This window comes from Rhagoletis pomonella, unplaced genomic scaffold (genome assembly GCF_013731165.1).
Source record: "Rhagoletis pomonella isolate Grant_MI unplaced genomic scaffold, Rhpom_1.0 Rhpom_scaffold_00008, whole genome shotgun sequence".
In the NCBI taxonomy this organism is placed as follows: domain Eukaryota; kingdom Metazoa; phylum Arthropoda; class Insecta; order Diptera; family Tephritidae; genus Rhagoletis; species Rhagoletis pomonella.
The window spans coordinates 37,184,458-37,203,198 of NW_023458562.1; the positions used below are offsets into that span (position 1 = coordinate 37,184,458).

General features: G+C 37.9%; 1 protein-coding gene across 3 annotated transcripts in view; it reads right to left on the reverse strand.

Annotated features, from left to right (window-relative positions):
- Window positions 1-17,956, reverse strand: part of LOC118744786 (putative polypeptide N-acetylgalactosaminyltransferase 9) — a 438,912-nt gene extending 420,956 nt beyond the window's left edge. For 2 of the 3 annotated variants that reach the window (XM_036478107.1, XM_036478109.1), the window contains exon 1: window positions 17,885-17,954. The gene's annotated coding sequence lies outside the window, so the exon portion shown is untranslated. Of the gene's footprint in view, window positions 1-17,884 lie in introns of all 3 variants that reach the window. The other variant, XM_036478111.1, reaches the window with a different exon arrangement.
- Window positions 17,957-18,741: the final 785 nt, after the last annotated feature.

The window sequence follows — 18,741 nt, forward strand, 5'->3', positions numbered from 1 at the left end:
TTCTGATCAACTCAAAATTACACTAACAAGAGTACCAATGCATTGAGAGATATGCGGAACTGAGACAGCGGATGTACTAGCTAAGTGTACCTCTGCACTAAATGTATCACACGTTGGTCCATGGGCCCCTCTCTCAGGAAAACCAAAACCAAACAAAATTTCCGAAAGCCAGCGGCTATGTTGACAACGAGAAAGGAACAGACCTAACCACAGCTGCCTGCAAATGGAGATTGCATCATCTAAGAGGAATTTGCGAAGTATTTTCCATGATAACGTACCTAGAACTCTTTTCCCGTACATTCCCTTTGTATCTTTTTATATAAAGAAGCGAGTTTTACCTCCCTACCTTCAGCAACGGAAAGCTATATAGCAGCCAGAAGTTGCAGCGCATAGTTGAGCTCGAAGCCCGAATTGGTTTCGAACGTATGGTCATATCTCGCAAGGCTATTAGACAACGAGATCCCGGTCCTAAGGCTCGTAAGGTATCTTAGAATACAAAGGTGTTGAATATAACTGAAGAGCTTTCGAGCTAGACAAAGAGGGCCTCACTAGCGATGGAAATTACTTTTTCAAGCCCAGGTTTTGGGCCTACAATCAGTAATCGATAAAGATACAGAGACTACATCGATACGGTATTATTTGAAATAGGATTTGCCTTCTACAGCTTTAAGCCAGGTGAAAGCAAACTCGAAAAGAGTAGAACTCTACAAAATGCTGCTTTTCAGGCTTTCAGCACTTCATTCAGCTATAGGTTTTATATGTCGGCGTGAGCGCTGAAAGCCACAACGCCTAAAAAAATAGATCTATCTAAGAATTTCTGCAGTAATGTCCACAGCCGAATTATGCCACTCACTTCCCAAAATTTAAACTGCACAACCCCAAGGAATGCAACTTTTCTATTACCTTCGCTGTCCTCAGTGTCATATATTTCGTCACTGTCACATGTGTACGTATGTGCAAGATTTGCCTCATTTCCCACCTTTCTTTTGTTTACTTCCCATTTATTTCTCGTCGCACCAAAGCCATTTCCACGCTACACTTATGTATGTTTTACACTCTTCCCTTGATTACTTCACAAAAACGTGTGGCACAAGCGGATGATCCAGCAAAGCTGGGCCGACTGGCTGACTTGTGGGCAACAAAAAAAAAACGAAAGCAAAATAAAAACATACAATAAGAGAACAAACCAAATAGCAGGAAGAACGCCAGTGAAGAGTCATTAAGTTAGTGCGAAAGGCACGAACACAGACACAGACACATACGTAATAACATACCGGTGTACAAACACGTATGCGACAGTGGCAAAAACTTGACAGCAATCAAAAGTGACACGCACCTGCCAGCACGTCGGTTATTGCCCTAGCCGTTGTGTCTGCTGGCCGCCCGCCACCTCGAATGACGTCAACCTACCTGCTTCTCCAGCTGGCTTGGGTAGGGAATACTCTTTCGAGTTTTTGCTGATATTTATTCTTCCGGAATGTTTTTGTTGCAGTTATTTTATGTATTTTTGACTTTTTTTTATTATTTTCTTGTTCCTTTTTTATTTCGAAACTCTTGCTTTGCTTTGCCCGACCATTTCTTCCCTCGTCATCGCCACATATACATTTTAGCTGTCACTGCCGCCGACTTGTCTGACAGTCGATTACCGTCAAATTGGCATTGCCAGACATTATCCGTACCTCTTCCGAACACCCAGTAAACATATCGAAAAATAATTCGAAAATATATCGATTTCATCCAGAAATTTGAATTGTCCTTCTGATCTTAAAATACTGCTGCTGCAACAGATTGACGCGTATGAAAAGTGCTGCTGCTTATGTTATCCTTCTCAAAGAAGAAAAAAAATTTTACCCGACATATCTTACTGCATTTTCCACAACCTTAGTTAAACTGCGGTTCCTTGACACCACTTGTATCCCTACACTTAGTTAAATGTGGCTATAACCATTGACCCGAACTAGGAAGGGCTGACTGCAGTTAAGGTCCACATGCATAACAACCGAAAGTGCGTCAGGTATCGCGAAGAATGTTTGAGGTCTAGGAGTAAAAAGCAACATCTCATCACTTGGATATAAATTAGTGCGACACTACCTCCCAGTCCCCTCGGTTCGCTGGCAAAGAGGTGACTAAATATTATTGTCTGCACAGAGACTACTTGAGCGACTAGCGGTCGGGAGGAGAAGCGCATTTTCAAGACGAGGAATAGTGAGGCAGAAAGACGTGGGTCACAGAAGCTTGAGATGCCGGCAGACGAAATAGTCTGGAAATTCTATCAAAAAATAAATCAGTAGCCGAAAGGTGCCTAGACTGGAATTGGTGCCAGCCATGAACGAAGCAGAAACGTGGTAGTAGAAGTACATATGAAATCAGCAGTTTTTAATGCTTTTAACAGCCACTCCAGTGGAGCGATTGATGAGGAAACCCCTGCTTAATTTTTAGGGGCGACGCCTGGTACATCCACTCGGCCCAAAGGGGAGAATATCAATAATTCTTGTTTTAATTTAGGTATTCAAATACATTGACAATAAGCTGGTTAGTGCGGTGAATATTTCTCCAAAGCTGTAAATCTCAGCCTACATTGTCTAACCAAAAGAATAGAGATCAAATTGCGCCACTTACCGATACCAAACGAGGTTTTAGATCTACTTTCGTGTGACTTGTTCAATCTGACGTTGGAAGGCGTAATACGTGCTGTCCTTCTCATTTGTAGCAGGCCTCAACATCGGAGCTATAAGAGCGTAATTTTCCATCTAACGGGGGAAAGAAAAAGGGGTTGGTGTAGCGGTGAACGAGGATACAAAAATAAGTAGTTTTTTTAAGCAGGGAAGAACTTTGTTTACTTAGGATGCAGCGTTGACTTCATCAATAATTTCAGTCTACAGGTTAAACGAAGTATTACTCATGTCAATAGGTGCTACTTTAGACTGGGCAAGCAATTCAAAAGCAGAGCTCACTCTTGTCAAAAAAAAATCACGCTCTACAAATCCCTCATCATATCAATCGTTATTTAATAGCGCAGAGATGAAGACGATGCGGAGCAAAGATGGGGAAGCTTTCAAAAGATTTATTCAACGTAGAATCTGTGGACTTGTTCGTGTGGTAAGCTTTCGAATGACATGAACGCAATAAAAATACAACAATTGCACCTGCTTAGACTTATGGTATGGGTGATGATGTTGTTCCGGCAGAAAGGGTATTTGATTCAGCATCCAAGAATAAACAACGGAAGATATTTTTGGCATTAAGTTTCCATTAAATTCTTGCTCATAATCCAGCTACATAGTTGAACATAAAACGCCAAGAAAAATCTACTAGTTTATGTTTTACAAAAAGTGAGTTTTGAAAGCAAAACAAATATTTAGAGCTAAAAATGAAAAGAGCTAAACGCTTAGATTCACACCAGGAATTTCTTCGAAAACGGTATTTCAATAGCTTAAGAAAAGTACGTTAAATATCGCCATTGTAAGTAAAATGAAACTGAGACTTGCATGAGATACATGCGAAAGTATGCTTGAAGATATTTGAGTAAGTGTGCAAGGAATGAAAAGAACAGCAGCTATAAAATGGTATGAATATGTTAAACCTAGTAAATATTTAGGTATGTAGCTGAGAGTATGTTTACAGGTGAATGCAGGCGTATTTGCATGCATACCTGCAGGTAAGTAATAAGATCTTATTAAGAAAATATACATAAATGAGCAAATATACGGAAAATCTTTGAGATGCATATGACAGCAAAGCAACTAGAGCTGTGTGCACGGATATACTTATTCATATATAAAAAAGAGTAAGTAGATATACATACATATGTACATATATACACTATGAGTGAACGTAGATGCATTAAAGATTTATGGTGGAAAGTAAAGAGCTCTTCTTAAATTATGTACTTAGATATGTGAGTAGTCCACTTGCAAACAGCGTTATGTGATTTTATAATAGAAAGCCATAAATTTGAAAAAACGACTACGACAACAAGTAACATTTAAATTGAATCTTTTTTATTATTACCTGCATATTTGGATAAATAAGAGCCTTATAAAATTGTAACATAACATACCATGACATAAGATAACATTAACAGTCTATACGACCTAAAGCAGTTTTCTAGGTTCAACAGAAGATAGATACTTTTGAAAGTTTATAAATAATTATGATAGCGACTTTTGGAAGAAGAGTTAACATTTTATGCTATTTTTTCAGAATATAAAAAGATTTTGCACTGTGTTGTTAGTGGACATGAAATTACTTTAAATACTGGTACGTAATCCACCAAAAACTAATAATCGAAAAAATTTTACATAGCGCACTTTGCAAGTGGACTACTCATATGTATATTCTTCTTCTTCTTGCTGCACCCGCGCATAAATGTTTTGCCCCTAATCATTCGACTCTCTGCGGCGACGATTTTCCTACTGGGCTCTGTTAGATTTTTTTTGGTATGAGTAATGCAATATTTTGTGTAAGAGTACCCTCTTCACTAAAGCATAAATATTTTTTTATATACATATATACATATATAAATATGTAGGTATGTACGTGTATATCTGCAGTTGTATAAATGTACTTTGTTTATTAAACATTTATTTTGTTACACACATGTCTGTATTTCTTTCATTTCCTCATTTCTTTGCTTCCCTTTGAATGTCAAGGTGTAGTCGATGCGCAAAAAAGCACAATCAACATTTTGCGAAAGCAAAAAGTGGCTAAAATTACAGACAAATTTACACATGCATATACAATCATATGTATGTTCACAAATTTATGTATGTATGTACATTAGGGTGGAGCGAATGAAACCAGTTTGTCTATTTCGAAATTCTAATACTCTTATAACTAGTTGTTAGAACGTTCGTTAATATTAACTGATCCCAAAACGTTTTAACGCGGGACAATTTGATAATGTTCCGCGACATTTCCACATTATTCGAATTTCGAAATCGGAAAATAAATTTTTGTTTTGCTCCACCCTAATGCACATGTACATCTAAGCAATGCTCAGCTTCAGAAATGTGGTTTTTACTTTTTTGCAAACAGTGAAACGGAGCATTTACATACAGACTCTAGACTTATTTATGTACATTAGGGTGGTAAAAAAGTAAAGCTTGAATTTTAATGCTCTCACCTCCTAGGATTGTTCTATATCGAAAAAAGGTATACCTCTATTTTAACAGCGCTTTTTTATTTTGAAATCAAAAAATATATAGAGGTCGCTCAAAGTGCTCAAAGTTTTCCATGTATTTTATATGGCGAAAAAAAACAACTTTTCGTAGAAATGGTATAGAATTCTTGAAAATCAGCATTTTTCGATCGGAAATCTCTTCAGGAGACTTATACTATGTCTCCATTGAGAGATTTAGCCATTAAGATTTAATAAATCCAGTTGCTAAATCACAACCGTATCCATTACCACAACGAGATATGTTTGACGTTCACATTTTTAAATATTTGACGTTTGCTTATGTATGATTTTATAAATACAGTTGCGGACATTGATATACAGACAGATAAAAGGAAGGTACCAAGCGTAATTTCATTATATGAATTCTGAATATTATTGGCTTCTTATTCGTGGTAAATAGGTATGTATAATATATAGTTTGAAAAGTGTAAAGAATGGTACCATATTCCGAATCATTTTCCCGAATTTAAGAAAAATTATCAAAACGGCAAAAAAACATTTGCGGAAAGAAAAATTTTTGTAGAACTCTCTTATTCATAGGAGGGAACCGAAAATCCAATCGTGGACCTTTGGCATATCATGAATACGAACTGAGTTCTAGAGGATGTTCGGTGCAATGTTATCGAAGCAGAACCATTACCGAAATTTATAAATTTTTTGTCGCAGCATGTAAATGACTTACAGGAAGCGGAGAAGACTCTGCATGATATTACTATAAAACATTTCTCTAAATTTTTAGTTTTTAAAATAATATTTTCTTAATTTATTACAACCAAAGTTATGTAAATATGTATTACTAATTTTCCTCCCAAACTAACAAAAATATAAAAATCCCTAAAAATACGAAAATTCATGTTTTTATGATAAGTTAGATTTCAATGTCCTCAACTGTATATTGAAAACACAAATGTCATTTGACTTATGGCATGTGAATTTGTGGTTGCCACATCCAACAAATTGTACTTATTGATCAATATTATTGAAGATTTGACGAATATTTAACTTAAATCTACTGCCTTTCGAGATTTAATTTTATATGGTAAATCTCAAAAGATTTAACGTCAAATCTCGTCAGAGGGCTAAATCTTCATTAAATCTCACAATGGAGACATAGTATTACAATAATTATATCCAATTTTTTATTGAACCATTTTTTAATACTAACGATTTTTGATTGGTTTTATTGGCATTGCATTTTTCGAGATTTTTGGCGGACCTATAAATTATAGTTACTTTGAAAAAATGGTTAAGTAAATAATTGGGTATTATTGTTGGAAATCTCTTGTAGGGAAACAGCGTTTTCTGATAGAAAAATATAAGAATTCTACACCATTTCTACGTAAAGTTGTTTTTTTTTCATCTACGCCATCTACGACATGCATACATAAATTTTTTTTTACGAGGAGGAAGCATCGACTGGTCAAGTGGTATTTAACACACACGAAAACTCCTACCGACCAAGTACCGATCCCCCGGTCCGACCGTCAAATATTTCGTCGAGTGGCGGTTTGAGCACTAGGCTCGCACATTCGTTCCAGTCGGATGTACTCAATCCTGGGCTCCACCTAGTAGGTTTTGCCACGTGTTGTTCTCTAAACTATTAATTTATCTCTTAGGTACAGATACAATTTATAATTTAGCTCTTAAGCATAAAATTAAGATTAATATTGCGATTATGATTAGGATGATGATTGAGTTTAAGGTTAAGATTAAGGCTACATAGCCCAGCAAACCTATCGTAAGGGCAGCTCAGTCAATAGCGCTCTTCACGAAGTGGTCGCTACTATTGCAAAGTCACTGGAATACAGGGAATACACCTTAGCCAGCTGTTTAGATATTGAGGGGCCTTTCAACAACGTCAAAACGAAAGCAACTAATAGGTCCCTGGAGAGGCAATTAATAGGGCCCTGGAAATCTGCGTGAATGGAATCGATGTTTAAAAGCAAAGTAATCAACTCATCTGTAGGCATAGGGTGCGTGATTAGAAGAACAACAAGGGGAACTCCTCAGAGAAAGGACTTATCGCCCCTGCTGTAGATCTAGGTGCTGAATTAACTATTAGAAAGCTTTATAGTTAGGTGAACGAAGGTATTTTCCTACGCTGATGGTTTGGTGACTAATTTCCGGCAAATTCTTGCCAACAATTAGTGATCTAATGGAATCGGCACAGGGTAGTGTTTCCAATTGGGCAAAACAAAATGGGCTAGGAGTTAACTCTTCTATAACCGAACTTGCTTTGTTTACAAGGAAAACAAAATTTCGGAATTCTCCTTACCAAATCTGATCAGAACTTTTCGTCCGAGGTGGAATACTTAGGTATTATCCTTCACTCCAAATTTACATGGAGACACAACGTAGACGAAAGAGCAAAGAAGGGTCTAGCAGCGTGGTACATGCATGGAAGTTTTCGAGATAAACTGGGAGCACACATCGTAAATGGGAGCGTAAATGATTTGACAGACTCTATACTGACAGTATGGATTAACCTCGGTTAGAAGGATGTGCCTCCTCCTGGCACTCACAGAGAGCATTCACAATGGGCAAATCTGTTTTAAAATGAAAGTACGAGTCATTCGTTCGCGCCTTCCTAACCTAACCTAACCTTAGACTGAAATTGGAAACTTAAGGTTAAGGTAACTGTTCAATATTATGCAGAAAAATACTCATATAATATTGTGAGCTATACGGCTGTCAAAGCGCCCGCTTTAAGTGACGACCACTGGCCGTAGTATTGCCGAGTTTGCAGGGCTATATTTTTTAATTTCTTAAAATTTTTAACTTTTGTAAAATTTCTTTAATTTTTTTTTGTATGGATTTTTTTTTAAGTATTTCATATTTCTTCTTCTTTGTCTGTAAGTTCCACAACGAGATTCGTTATCAGCGAGCCCGAAAACCCCCCTATAGAAAAAATGGGGGGGTTTCTGCTGGGGTAATGGTCCTTGGTCGGAGGTGGTGCTCCGAGTCAATCCGGTAACGTAGAACCGACCATCTTTGGCATTAAACGCCATCACCACACAGATAAGCGAGGGTCTGAACCAACGTCGACCCTGTGATAGGACGGTCCTAGTCGCGGTGGACCTGTCGAAGGCCTTCGACACGGTAAACCACGCGACCCTCTGCCAAGACGTCCTGGACTCGTCGCTTCCGGATCGGACGAAGCGGTGGATAACCAGCTATCTGTGTGGACGCCAATCATCGGTCGAATTCCGAAACGCCAAGTCCAAGCCGCGTAGGATTAAACAGGGGGTCACCCCAAGGCGGCGTACTCTCCCCGACACTGTTCAATCTCTACATGGCGAAACTCCCTCCGCCGCCAGCAGGAGTTAACTTGGTGAGCTACGCCGATGATTGCACGATTATGGCGACGGGCCCCAACATTGACAGCCTATGCGGGAAAATCAGCGACTATCTCACCGATCTTGCAAATTTCTTCACTGCCAGGAGCCTCACCATCTCTGCCGCGAAATCCACCGCCACACTGTTCACCACCTGGACAAAGGAAGTTAGGCTAGAGCTGGACGTTTACGTCGATGGCAACAAAATACCGACGGTCAACCACCCAAAAATCCTGGGAGTCACGTTCGACAGCCTATTCTCCTTTTCTGCGCACGCCTCAGCCACCTGCGAAAGGATGCGAGCTAGGAACAAAGTCCTCAAGTCACTAGCCGGCAGCACTTGGGGAGCCGACAAAGAAACCCTGCGCACCACGTATAAAGCAATCGGCCGGTCGCACAGTGCCGCGAAGGTGGACAAAAATACAAAAATCGACTGTCTTGAAACTTAGATGTCTTGATGTCAAGTTACAGCTAAATCTCCAACTAAGAGAAGTTCATAAGTTATTTTGTGATAAAAACAACTTTCAGCCTCACACACCCCCTCAAAGTACACCTATTTTCTACATACCATTTCATTTCGGCGATTCGCACATAAAAGTGGTCGCAGTTAAAAATTTGTTAAAAATACATTTTTATTCCTAGCAAGATCAACTTTTGCACTTTGATAAAGATATATGCGACAAACCAAGAAATGCATGGTTCATGGAAAAAAATTTATACAAATATTTTTTTTTTATTAATAAATAAGTATATGATTAAACATACCAAAATCCGAAAATTGGTAAACTTTGGAGACAAAAAAAAAAAAACATCTTGAAAGTTCGTGAAATTTTTTTTTTGGTTATGGTAGTTTGGACCTTCTACTAACAGAAACAATCGAAATCTCTTCCAACTTTTTCCAATATTTGAAAATTTTCAATTTTGAAAAAGTGACTAAATGCCTTTTTTTTTGGTATTATTTTAGCTGATCTATATTTACAATACTTTTTCTGAATGCCCTAAGATCTAAAATTTTGGTTCGCTTTTCAAAAATAAGGTATTGAATTAAAGCTAAAAGTGCCAAAAAAAAAAAATTAAGAGGTACAGGGTGCTTTGAAATGAAAAAAATTATCAGCTAATTAAAATACTTAAATATGCATCACGGTATGGGAGCCAAAAACAAAGGTATACGAAGATTTACATATATATATATATACATATATATATATATATATATAGAGCAATGACACCAGTTTACAAATAATATGTTAACCAATGATTAGACGAAAGGCGAACCAAAAGCAAATAAAAATAAATAACATACCTATTACTCTTCATCTGCATAAAGAGTACTATTTTGCTTAAGCAGCAAACAGCTTGCGAAAATGATAGTACAAATGTATGCACATCATGGAGGTCCAATTTTTTTATATATTTTTTTTTTTGATTGAGTCTTTTTATAATTTTGTTCACCTAACTAATTACATTACGTGTGCAAAAATTTCAACGTTTTACTATTAGTGGAAAATGTAGCTCAACGCGAGTTTAAAATTTCATGAATTTTTCTCTGGTGCTAAGAGTCCTCTCTTGTGGAAAACAAATAAAAACCCAAGAGTTTAGTGTTTTGTTGAACGAAACAAGAGAGTTATACCTTAGAAATTATGGTTGGTATAACATGCCAAGTTCAGTGCATAAAGTTTTAGTACGTGGACGTGATGTTATTAAATACTTTGATTTACCAATAGGTAATGATTTTAAAGCTATGTTTTCATTTATTTTCTTATTCTGTATTTCCACCTATTTTATCAGGTTCATTATCAGAAGAAGCCTTAGAATGTTCACACAAAAACATAAGAAAATATCGGCTTAATCGTTCTCGAAAAACTGGAAGACTACAAAGCAATACGGATTTAATGACTCGTTTGATATTATCGTCAGATCCATTAGTTGCATTTAAAAGAAATATAAAACAGAGAAACAAATATTTAAAGGGTTCTGATCTCAGCTTTAATAAATACATTGTTGAAAGTGACGAAGCAGACAAAAGCATGGAATCATTTGAATGAGTGATCACTTCCTCCTCTTCTGAGGACACTGAAACTGAGTGATTATAACAACTAGTTCGGTTTTTATTAACATATTATATGTTATTACCATATAACAGTTATTATTACTTACTTACTTAACAGTGACTATGCTTTATTTTAAATGAAATCAAAAGAATTTTTTTTTCTAAAGGTTAACATGTAAGGAAAACCGACTTAATTTTTCAAATTACCATAATGTATTCACTTAGGAAGTAAAGTTTAGACGAATTTTGACTATTAAGACTATTTTTCTGAACACTTAGCAACAATGATATGCCATATTTCATTTTTAAATAATCATGTGCAAAAACTCGGTGTTTTTTTAATGGGTACCCGTTACAAAAAAACCGATTACTTTCTTAAAATTAGAGTAATATAGACACTTCAGATGTAAAGTTTCAATAAATTCTGACGACTCCTTCCGGTTTTCGTAAACACCACAATCAGCAATGATTATGCCTCATTTGTCTTTCATATAGTAATGTAAAAAAAAAATCTTTTTTTTTAATGGGTGCCCGGTACCGAAAAATCGATTTCATTTTTGAAATAAGCATGGCTTAGTCCTTTTAGGTGTAAAGTTTCAACAAGTTCTGAATACTATTTCGGTTTTTATAAACATATGTCTACGATGATTATGAGTTATTTTACCTTTTTATAAAATTGTAAAAAAAAATTTTTTTAAATTAAATGGTAACAGATGCTGAAAAACGTTTTTTTTTTTCTTAAATTGCGGTGATATAGTCCTTTCAGGTGTAAAGTTTCAGCCCATTCTGATGCCTCCTTCCACTTATATCAACACATGTCCACAATGACTATTTTCATATAAAAATGCAAGAAAAACTCGGTTTTCTCGAAATGAGTAACCGGTACAGAAAAACCGATTTCATTTTTGAAATTAGAGGGGCATAATACTTCTAGGTGTGAAGTTTCAGCCAATTCTGACCACTCCTTCTATTTTTGTCCATCATTTGTATGGAGTCGCGGCACTGTGGGTCGGTGGCAAACTACGCAGCGCCAGTGTGGACGGCGGGTACCAGCGAAACGCAGTGGAGAAACTTACAAACTTGCCAGAATGCAGCTCTACGCACGGCTACAGGTTGCCATCTCATGTCGTCCGAGCATCACCTCCACCAAGAAAGTCAGATGCTGGCGGTGAAAGAGCACAACACGTTGCTATCGAAGCAGTTCCTCGTGGGATGTTACCGTGGAAATCACCCCAATAACGCCCTGCCTCGAAATGAACCGCCTCCCCGACATGTCAGACGTCACCTGCACGACTGGAAACCCGACGTCGAGCCGTGCGTAGACCACCCATTCGACGCACAGAAATACAGAGCGGCGCTTAACCACCTACACACCGATGCAGTCAGGTCGAGTCTTAGCAGCAGAAACGACAACATCGTTCTAGGTGGTCGACCGCCACCCATCAACATCGACGAAGCCGAACTGCCAAGAGAGACCAGGTGCACCCTAGCACAACTCAGTTCTGGGTGGTGCCGCAGCTATCTCTCCCGGCTGAACCCAGAAGTGGCAGACACATGCCCTGTATGCGGGCAAGGTCCACACAACACCCAACACCTCTTCGCATGCGCCTCTAACCCCACGACCCTGACACCAGAAGCACTATGGACCGCGCCTATAGACGCTGCCCGCTTTCTCGGCCTCAGGCTTGTCGAGTCAGAGGACAAAGACGACCCTTGACGAAACCCCGGGGGGGTTGAGTACTGCTGCTACAACAACAAAAACAACCCCCCTATAGAAAAAATTTTATAATTTAAAAAAAAAAAAAACTTTTGATGAGCTGCTGGCCCATAAGGCACTGTGCGCTGGCTGGTGATACGTGGCACTAAGATTCACAGTTAGGCACAAAAATCAAATAACAAAAAAAGTCAAATATTGTTTAGCTACTTATTTGTGATTTTTAGTGTTTCAACGTAAAGCACTTAAAACAAATAAAGTGACGCTGGTGTTTTCTCAGTCTTGATTTTATTTTCTTGCCATAATTGTTCTTTGAAGCCCATTTGTAGCGAATTAGTGAATTGTTGGGCGCTCTAAGATATTTGACTTCCAGGCATTAAAAAAAAATATATGAATTTCTTCACAACTGCTGGCGATCTCAGAAGTATCATTAAAAATGTAATTACTTTTAGATTTTATTTTACTTTTTCCATACAACATTTCGCAGTTCTTGTGAAGTCATTGCCTGAGATACAGCAATGCGGGTGCTTGTTATTGCTACTATTTCTTCTTTTTTCATTCTCTTCTGAGTTTCTATTATTTAATTTAATTTTCATTTAATCTCCTTAGCTCCGTCTACGTTGGGCAACAACAACAAACACCTTATAATCACCCGCTTCCTATTGAAATACATAATTTAGTCAAATCGCTTTACGTGAATTTATTGCCATCTCCAGAGTTCAGTCAGCCTTCGCGCAAACAAACTTAACTTAACCTTATTGGCGCTAAGCCAAATTATCGCGATGGCAACGATTTGTATTTTTGTTAGTATGTATTTACTTCTTCAATTTTTTTATCAGTTTGCTTGTGCGCCAAAAGCGTCAGTATAAACACCAACCCATGCACAGGGCCTTGCAATGCCTTGGCATAATGAATCGTCGAATTCTGAAAATTAAATGCCAACTTACTGTTGCTATGCGACGTAAACAAACTGCAACTGCAAGTACAGCAACACTAACAAAAACAGTAGCGGCTGGGAGAGCACAGCAAACAACTGCATTGCAGTTTAACGCCAAAATTGCTGCAGTAAAGTTTCACTTAAGCTCTCCTTGAGATTAACGCTTACCCCTTCTATGGATTCACTAGCGAAATTTCATTAATTTCCTAAAAATTTGTATTTAGCAAATGCCATAAGTTAATTCTTGCTTGAAGATCAAGGTGGTGTGGGTGAGTTGTGCAGGCAAAAATTTTTAAAAGACAAAAGATAAAAAAGATCCGCAAAAAACAATGAAACAAAAACATATATTTTTCTTTATAAAAAATACAATCTTAATTTTAAAAAACAAAATAAAATTACCAACAGAAAAACAAATTACATACAAAAAAGAAAAAAATAAATAAAACACGTTTCTAAAAATCAAATCAAGTTAAAAACATAAGAACTAAAAGAAAATAAAACCAGAAAAAGAAAAAAATATTTATTAAATAAAAATATTCTTGTTTTTAAAGCATAACATCTAAAAATTAAAACAAAATTAAATTAGTTAAGAAAAAATAGGTGAAAAAGCGAATATATATATTTTTCTTTCTAAAAAAAATTTGTTTAAGGGGCGGACCACAGTGGTACAATTCAGCTTATTGCCAAAGACCCGGTACTTTAAAACCTCCTACAGAAACATCTGCCAGGGTCAAATCGGACAAGCCTGGTTGTCAAACCTTCTATGTCCTTGCCTCCAATGCAGCCGGCGAGGACCTATTTATTGTTCTATAGGTAGTGAAGAAGCTGGAAAGAGCGGAGAGTTAGCCATTTAATTTAAAACCCGGTCTTCGAAGATATTTCAGGAGGCAATAACGATTGGTCGACATCGTATAAAGTTAGTGAAACTACCACCTGTGGTTCAGGAAGCTACCAGGTATGTATTGAAATTAAATGTATTGGGCAAAGGGAACCACACTATTGGACGAGGTTCTCTCGAAAGAGAGAACTGCCAAGTAAGATGGTTTTCTGCCGCTGACAGTTTTCAGAAAAGTAAAGGACTAACGACGCCTCGTAACCAAAATCCACACCAAACGGTAACTTTTTGAGAATCCCTCCGGTGAACCTCATCTGATTGTTTGAGAATATTGCCATAATCCGTCGCTTTAGATAATTTTTCGGCCAAAATTGGGATCCTGCTCCAAATGCTTCGAAGCCCAGTGGGCAAAAAAACGATGTTGTCCGTGGCGATTAACTTTCATCTCCTGATCCAGTTGGTTTTTTACGTGTAGAAGCTCAAGTCTCGATGCGAAATACGCCAAGTTGGAATCTGGGAAAGGCTGAGTTGTTGCGTATCTTAGAAAAAGCAAGCAGCTAACTAAGGTTCTGAGGGAAGCGTGTACGATGATCACAGTGGCTTTAACTTCAACGCCGGCAATGGCTTTAAAGGTTTTACTTAGTTTTCAATATGCAGGCTTATATTGGGAACTAAAGCAGAAATGCAGTGGAGCTAGATTTTCCGCTTAAGTAACACGAGGTTGGGGCAGTCCATAATTGGGAAATATCTCCCTCAAACCTTTAAGTGCTATACAGTATCGTCTTTCGCTCTGAGGAGTTATTTTCTGTCAAGGATCACTATAAGGGGCGAGTAGGAAAAGAGCTAGTCTTGAACCTATTTCTTGATTCTAAGGCCACGGACCATGGATGGAGCTATTCTTGAATCTAAATTTTCGGTTTCCGGATTTCTGCAGTGTTTTCTAAGGCAAACTCAAAGCAGTAAACAAAACTTCTAGCCAGCAGCTTCGCAGAGTCTCAAATGAACGTCAGAAGGACGAAAGAATAAAGTCGAACAGACCGTAGAAAAGACAGGAGAGGCAAAACTCTGACGACGAAACGCAGGACATCCGAGTCTTCTAATGTAGTCCAAAGGAGTTTCACTCCAACGATCAGAGCTAACAAGTAGCGAATGCAGAATGAAGCACACCAGACTCAAGCGATCAGAGTTCGTGCTTCATATAAAGCCTTACGAAAGTTTTGCATAAGGTATGATAAAACGGCACGAAAAAGTGATCATTAACAAGGGAATTGGAACGACTACAGCTGCAGCACTACTGCTGGACCAAGAAAACATAGAGAAATTGTACTTTTACTTTCCAGTTTAGTTCATTTGGAATTTTAGGGAACTTTGGAAGCCTGCTCTTAAAAAGTTGCACAATTTTCTCTACCGCATGGAAATATTGCCCTAGATTAACTAATTTAAACTTGTTTTTCTCAAATAAATATTATTTTTTCTCTTTACATATGTATATGACCACAATCGACGTCCTGCCAACAAGAAGAAAAAACTCTCTGACAGCCACTTGATTGCCGATGCAAGGGTAAAGATGTACTGACACCCGCTTTCGCACACAAACACAAAAAGTTGTGTACACACACTGGAAGTGGAGGAAATTAAAAAAAAAAGTTGGCAACCATGAAAAATAAATGAAAAATAAATGTAGTTGGCAGAGATTTTTGCTACACATTTGCATGCAATGTTAATGACAACGTCAACAGTAACAACCCAAATTCAAACGGAAATGCGTACGATGAAGCCGAAGTCAGGACCAGTTGCGGCTGGCTACCACAGAGACGTGACTGATAGACATGCAGGCAATGCAGAGTAGTGTCGATGTGCTCAACAGTTAGTGGAGTATAACAAAACTGGCTTAGAATATTTTTATTAAAGTAAAAGAGTTGAGAAGCAGCGACAAGAAAAAACAAGAATAAAGGCGAGGAAATCTGTATGTTTCTAAACTGGTGGATAAAAGTTGGGCGGCTTCTTGTATGAAAAATATTTGCAGAAAAGCGTGCTAATACGCACTGCTTGCTGCTGGATGGGCGTACTGGGAGTAGATGTGTTCTGGCTGCAGAGCAACAAAATATTTAGGTCACCAAGTCAAGAAGCTGCAGGCAATGCAAACAGCAAACTTCAAACTGCAAACTGTGGTTGGCCACCGCTCTTTCTGGCTCCGTGTGGTAAGCGGACAGGCCAAAAGAAAAGCGGTAGCTGAGCCAACGCTAACCTCAGCAACCAAAAAACGAATGGGACTAGCCGGCAAAGTTAACCAAAATAAATATAAAGAAAATACTGCATGCTATATATATGCTATGTTGCACATTTTCGGCATAGTTGCACAAATATTTACAAGTTAATATATAATACTCGGATGTTTGGGTATTGGCGCATTTGTAAGTGACTCCCACTTAGTATTTATGGGCGTTTAGAGTGAAGTGACTCACGCGAGCTTTCCTATTATAAAGTGATATAACTTCCTTATCAACAACGTGGTATCTTCTCCATTCTCTTTAAGAAGAAAACCGCACCTGTTTGTCTATCCTTCAGATCGAAATTGCGATGTGTAGGGAGCGCAGTGGTTTCAAGCGTGAAGAGTAAAGCCAACAGAGGCTGCCCACAGCAAAGGAGACCTTTCTCCCTTGCTTAAATCTTTCGTGGTAGACCACCTCTTAATCAATCATTCGACCGACCAGTTACGATGCCGTTGGGTACGCAGGAGAATTCGGCAGTACTGTCTGGATCGTTGAGAGTGCTTGTGAGGTGCGGTTCCGAGTATTTTTTACCCATAGTCCAATGTGCCCTTCGTGAGCGACTTTCGCTTATGCAGGATGTGTGCGGTTCTTTTGCGATGACTCTTCAGTTCTTTTTTACTTATTTTTTCGGTTATTCTGAGGTAATTTTCCGGTTCTTTTGGAGCCACTTTTTGGTTCTTTTGGAATCGAGTTTCTCTTCTTCCGGAACCGTTTTTGGGTTTTATTGGAATCTTCTGGAGCCGTTTTTCGGTTCTTTTGGAGCCGTTTTTCGGTTCTTTTGGAATCGAGTTTCGGTTCTTTTGGAATCGAGTTTCGGTTCTTCCGGAGCAGTTTCTCGGTTCTTTTGGAATCGAGCTTTGGTTCTTTCGGAACCCTTTTCAGTACTTTTGGAATCGAGGCTCGGTTCTTCCAGAACAGTTTTTCGGTTCTTTTGGCATCTAGTTTCTGCTCGGTTCTCGTAAGAACCAGACCGGTTGGATCTCGAAAGGACCCGGTTCTCCAGTTTCGGTTCCTCGGTTGTGTGCATCACTTGAGAGTGCATTTCTTCGTTTAGTTTGAAAGTGGTGTGGCAGTGAGGGCTATTTTCAACAACAAGGCATAAACAAAAACCTGGGTTCAGTCACTCTTATAAGGAGCTTGAATACCCTAAAGAGATCAAATATCATGGGATTACGCTAAAAAATGGGGTTATTTGAAGCTCATGGCTTGATAAAACTCCCGCTGAAGCCACGCGTGCCGTGTGGGCTTGCAGAGGACTTATTGTTAGAGAAAGGGGTCAGAACTCAATGTTTATAAAATGGCTATACCGCATGCTTGGAACGCAGTCAGTAGAAAGAAGCGGCCACGACCGATTACGCTTTTTTATGCGCCGAATTGGTGTGACCCTAGAGTCATAGTGTTGCTTCTGCTTTGAAGACGAGCACACTTTAGAACACATTCTCTGTGAATATCGGGCATTGGCCACGAAAGATTTAGTTCATTTAAGAACATTTATATAAAAAAAATTTAAAAAGCTAATTCATAAAAGTATGCTACTAGTACAGTCAAATACACTTACCCTTTACTGTTTGGTTATTTGATGAAATGCTGTTCGAGGCCCAGACCTAACGTAGGGTACGGAGAAACGACCTTACTTATTGGCCTGCAATATAAGAAAATAATACATTTTATTCAACAAAAAGTTGAAAGCGTACTAAAAAGAGTATTTGGATTAAGATATAGGGTATTTTTTTAAGACAGTTGCCACCCTTCTAAAAGTTAAAATCATTTAATAAATAAGTTAGATAGAATATTACAACAATGTCGGTGTCAAAAGAAAAGGGTTCTGCAACGAGGAGGGTTGCCACTTGTTCAAAAAGTTAAAATCAAATTAATTAAACAGTTTAAAACCAAATATTTTAAAATGCGTATGAAACGGGGAGGTTTAAAAGAGCGCTATTGCGAAAAAAAATTTAAAGGGGGTGGCAACCTTTTTAGAAATTCAGAATCAATGTAATTAACAATTTTGTTTAAATATTTTATCTATACATGTACATAGGTATCCAACGAGAGAAGTTTAAGAAAGCTTTATATCGAAAATATTTTTGAAGAGGGTTGCCACCTTTTTAGAAACTCCAAATGGACTTCATAAAAAGTCGTATTACAAATTTTAATATGGCTGTCTATCGAGAAAGGTTTCAGTAAGCTTCATTTCTAAAATATTATGGAAGAAGGTTGCCACCTGCTCAAAAAATTAAACAAAAATTAATTAGTGATTTAATTGAAACCTTCAATATACATACATACGATTTAGGTGTCAATCAAAAAAGTTTAAAAATGCTCTATTTATTTATTTATTTGTATATATTTTTGAAGAGATTTGCCACCTGTTTAGAAACACAGAATCAAGGTCAATCAATAGGTATTAAACGATAA